The following is a 5,363-nucleotide window of genomic DNA, read 5'->3' on the forward strand; positions in this document are numbered from 1 at the left end:
CAAATGGAATAGACAACAGATGGAAATTATTGGCAATTATCAAGACACACTCAATAAAGGAGTGGTTCTGCAGGTGGGGACCACAGACCACATCTCAGTACCAATGCTTTCTGGCTGATGTTTTGGTCATTTTTGAATGCTGGTTGTGCTTTCACACTCGTGGTAGCATGAGATGGACTCTACAACCCACACAAGTGGCTCAGGTAGTGCAGCTCATCCAGGATGGCACATCAATGTGAGCTGTGGCAAGAAGGTTTGCTGTGTCTGTGAGCGCTACCAGGAGACAGGCCACTACACCAGGAGATGTGGAGGGGGCCGCAGGAGGGCAACAACCCAGCAGCTGGACTGCTACCTCAGCCTTTGTGCAAGCAGGAACAGGAGGAGCACTGCCAGAGCCCTGCAAAATGACCTCCAGCAGGCCATAAATGTGAATGTGTCTGCACAAATGGTTAGAAACCGACTCTATGAGGATGGTCTGAGTGCCCGATGCCCACAGATGGGGGTTGTGCTCACAACCCAACACCATGCAGGACGCTTGGCATTTGCCACAGAACACCAGGATTGGCAAATACACCACTGGTGCCCTGTGCTCTTCACAGATGAAAGCAGGTTCACACTGAGCACATGTGACAGACGTGACAGTCTGGAGATGCCGTGGAGAGCGATCTGCTGCCTGCAACATCCTTCAGCATGACCGGTTTGGTAGTGGGTCAGTAATGGTGTATGGTGGGACATCATGTCTCGCACCATCCACCATCGTCACGTTGCACCACAGACTGTCCAGGAGTTGGCGGATGCTTTAGTCCAGGTCTGGGAGGAGATCCCTCAGGAGACCATCTGCTGCCTCATCAGGAGCATGCCCAGGCATTGTAGGGAGATCATACAGGCACGTGGAGGCCACACACAATACTGAGCATCATTTCCTTGTTTTGAGGCATTTCAACTGAAGTTGGATCAGCCTGTAACTTCATTTTCCACTTTGATTTTGAGCATTATTCCAACTCCAGACCTCCGTGGGATATTAGTTGTGATTTACGTTGATAATTTTTTAGGTTTTATTGTTCTCAACACATTCCAGTATGTAATGAATAAAGATTTACAACTGGAATATTTCATTCATTACTATCTAGTATGTGGGATTTTAGTGTTCCCTTTATTTTTTTTAGCAGTGTATATTTATGCAATAAGTAAAATATATTTAAAAAGTTCACATATTTTATATCATCGGGTCCAGAATAACAAGCTCTATTAAACTGTCACACTAGTTAACCCCTTCAGTGAACACCCAAAAAAAGCTGTGGCAAAAAACAATGCTTTTCTCATAATACCGCCAAAAAAAGTAGAGTAAAACATGATCAAAAAGTAGAATGTAAATAAAAGTGGTATCACTGAAAAGTCAACTAGTCATGGAAAAAACAAGACCCCGTTGAGCTCTGTCAGCTAAAAAAAAAGCTATAGTTCCCAGAAAACGGTGATGGAAGAACAATTCATTTTTTCTATAAAATTGCCTTTATTCTGTAAAATCAGGAAAACATTGAAAAATATATAAATATGGTATTGCTGTATCGCTGTAATCGTTCTGACCCAAAGAATAAAGCTGTCTTATTAATATTACCAAACAGAATTTCTGAATTGCTGTTTTTGCTCATTCTGTCCCCCAGAAATCAGAATAGAAAGCAATCAAAAAATTTTATGTGGCCAAGAATAAAAACATCAACTCATTCCACAAGAAATAAGCCCTCACATGACTCTGTATTCAGAAATATACAATTATAGCTCTCGAAATATGGTGATGCAAAACGTGTTTCTTTTAATTAAAAAAAATGTTTTTTAGATTGTGATAGTAGCCTATCCTTAAAAATACTATTGTAATGCTGCAGTAGCATCGTACGCAGTGAAGAAGCAGTGACCCACAAATTCAAACACAAAAGTCTCTTTTAATGTGTTTCTTCACAGCATTAAAGTCCAATTCACATAAATGCATATAACTTCAGTGGATATTATCAGTGACCAGTTTACACCAGTTCAAAGCAATACATATCACATGGCTTTAGATTTGCGGTCCCTAAACAGGCCAGACTTCCCTTGTCCAGTTTCCCTGGGCGACCGCACGCCATCTCACAGTCTCTATACATCTCCATACACACAGCCTCATATGTTGCAGACACTACACACGCCAGCCCTCCTCTGACTTGTTCTCGTGGGTGTCCTGCATCGCTGTATCACAGTCTCTTTACAGACTCTTTACTCACACAGTCGTACACAGTTCAGGATATCCTCCGGATAGCAGCCGGGCACCATATCCACCTGTTTGCAATCGTTGCACATGCTAGTCCTCTTTCGGGCACAGGACATCCACCTCCGGGCACAGGACTGTCCACATCCGACTCCTTCGGGCACAGGACATCCACCTCCAGGCACAGGACTGTCCACATCCGAGACCAGTACCATGGACGACTTGCATCTCTATGTACGCTGCGGGTCCCAGGCTATTTAGCTGCCCTGGGTGCTGGCTCTGCTGGCCTGTGCCTCCATGCACTCTGCAGACCAGCACACACCAGACTGACACTGACGTGCACCTCACACACCTGACATGACCCGACACCTGACACACCCATACCCCTTACTGCAGGGTTTTTAAACACACACAAACCTGTGGCCTTCAGCCACATGGAAAACCGGGAATGGAAATCCGTGACTCTCATGCACACCTATGGACTTAATCTGTCTGCATGCACATTCTGGGGAGAATAAACAGTGCCCCCTAGCTGTATCAGAGGCTACAGCCTCACACTATATACATCTGGTATCTCTATAATCATAGTGAAACTAAGAATAAAGCAGTTATACGGCACAAGAAACGGCGTAAAAAAATCTGTTCTTGAACTGCTGTTTATTTGTTCATTCTGCCTCCAAAAATCACAGTAAGACTCGGTTCACATTTATCATGCATTCTATGCTGAGTGCTTATGTAACAAGGTGGCACAGGGTTACTAAGACACAGTTTAAGAGTTTGCTAAGATACGGTCTGTGAGCACCCCGGCTCCTTGCACACAAACAGACAAGTGAAGTCCCAGTCCTGCGATAAAGGCATTTACCTTCATCACACGCTCACTTGAGCCACTGGGGATGAGTATTTAGGAAAACACCACAGGCCACAGTTCTGTTCCAATGGGAAAACTTTACTGTAAACAACACAATGTTTCCTGCTCTGTCCTTGCAATTTCTGGAGGCTGCTCAGCATCCATGGCTCCATCCAGATTTGAGAACCACAACAGTCCTTCTTGAGACGTTCCCACAGTACCAGGGCCCGTCCACACTGCCCGACAGTCCGTGGCAGCTTGTATCCCCCCCGACAAGGGTACCCTCTGTTCCTGGATGTGGAGAGCATCTTGCCCTGGGCAAGCCTGCCCGGGCACTGCTCCCGGAGCAGGAAGTCCTTTCTCTAAGAGCCCGCTGTACAGCCTCCCTGCTAAACTCCTTTCAGCAAATTATCTCATTCTATCCCTAAGCTTGTACATAACAAACACAGCACATTACATTGGTAAAACATTGCACATTAATACATGATATCACCTTATAAAACATGAGGGACCCATTGGGGTGCTGCATGGGCTCGGTGTGTAGGAGAGAGGAGGCAGTTGAGGGTCACCGCCACCTCCTTACTTACACCGCAGTTTCCTTGTAAATCACTGAAATACGTGATTCAGATGGAACCTGTGATGGAACAGTTCATATAATGAGGCAGATGGAGTCATTTTGGACTTTCCATCTTTTTAGGCATGTTTTTAGGCATGCACAAAAGCATTGTCGACCACAGTTTTGTATAATGTGGGACAGAAGCAACATTTTTGTGGAAAAAATTATATTTTTAGTCATTTAACTAGCCCAATATGTTTTATGAAGAAGAAAGTGGTAACCTGGAAAGAAGGTTAGCTATGGATTCATTAAGGCTGGTGATATACATGCCTGTCTTAATAAAAAGGTTTGCTGGAATATGATGTGACTAATTCATTTAGATATCTCATAATGCATAATTTATGTTGTAATTGCTATTTCACAGTAGAGGTGAAAAATCCTCAGCATATCAAAAGGCAGCAACAACAAAACAAGTCGCAGTATCACACTATAATACAAATAAATCCCCATCGTAAGCAGCAAAGTTGCACGAAACAAGGTAGGGTATGCATCAATGTCTAGTAAGAAATAGGGCTATAAGAAAGCCTGTTATGTGAATCTCTTTAGAAATAGCAGAGTTAAGTATGCATTAGTGTCCATTACAATAGCATAATAAAGGTGCATGTATAGTAAACCAAGGTATAATTACCTGAGGATAGAACCCGGTGACCCACCACACCTGCCGCACATTTCACTTGGAAATGCTTAGTCCTGGGGTGGTTGGGTACTGGCCAGAGAGGGTATTTATATTGTCAAAAGCTGGTAGGCTTAAAAATTTGGTCAGGTGTTTATTGTTAGCCTGTTTGATGGCATGCGCTGATACACGGAAGGTAGTTGACAGCATTACCCTGGTACCAGGTTACTACCGGTTGCCGTGTTATTGCATTGTCATCGCTGCGGAATGCAACATCCGGTAACCATCTGGAGGAGGTGCGGCATTGTGAGATGACAACGGGATGCCAGTGCGCTGTCATGAGACCAAGAGGGAAGACGCTGTGAACGTAATTTCCGGGATACGGAACAGCGTCGTCTCTACTACATCTAGGGGAAAACTGCACCCAAGGCCATATCAGCCCTCCGTAACCACAATGAGGAAAATCGGCTGGGAGAACAGACTCCCAGTGGTAAAACTGACTTATATTGTAAGTCCTAAGTAGAAAAAGCAAACTGACCTGCTCTAGAGACAATATATAAAAAAATTATATAAAGCAGATTATGTACAACATAACAATAAGGCTAGGTTCACATTGCGTTAGGGCAATCCGTTTAGCGCCAGCGCTAGCGGATTGCGCTAACGCAATGTTTATTTAGGGGCCGCGTTCAGGGGTCGCGTTAACGTCCCCGCTCTCGCAGATCCCCGATCTGCGAGAGCGGGGAACGGACCTCGGGCACGCCGCGGACGCTGCAAGCAGCGTCCGAGGCGCGTCACAGAAGAACGGCACATCACTAGCGCGAGCCGAAAAAGGCACGCGCTAGTGATGTGCTGCAGGCGAAATTTACATTGCTGTCAATGGGTGCGCTAACGGACCCGTTGCACGGCGTTAATTGCGACATTTTCGCCGTGCAACGCTGTCCGTTAGCGATCACCCACTAACGCAATGTGAACCTAGCCTAAGAGCCATTGCATACTATTACATAGAATATTATGGATGTATTTAATCTATGTGAAGATATGAAAATAGTTA

The sequence above is a fragment of the Ranitomeya variabilis genome, chromosome 1 (genome assembly GCF_051348905.1).
Source record: "Ranitomeya variabilis isolate aRanVar5 chromosome 1, aRanVar5.hap1, whole genome shotgun sequence".
NCBI lineage: Eukaryota > Metazoa > Chordata > Amphibia > Anura > Dendrobatidae > Ranitomeya > Ranitomeya variabilis.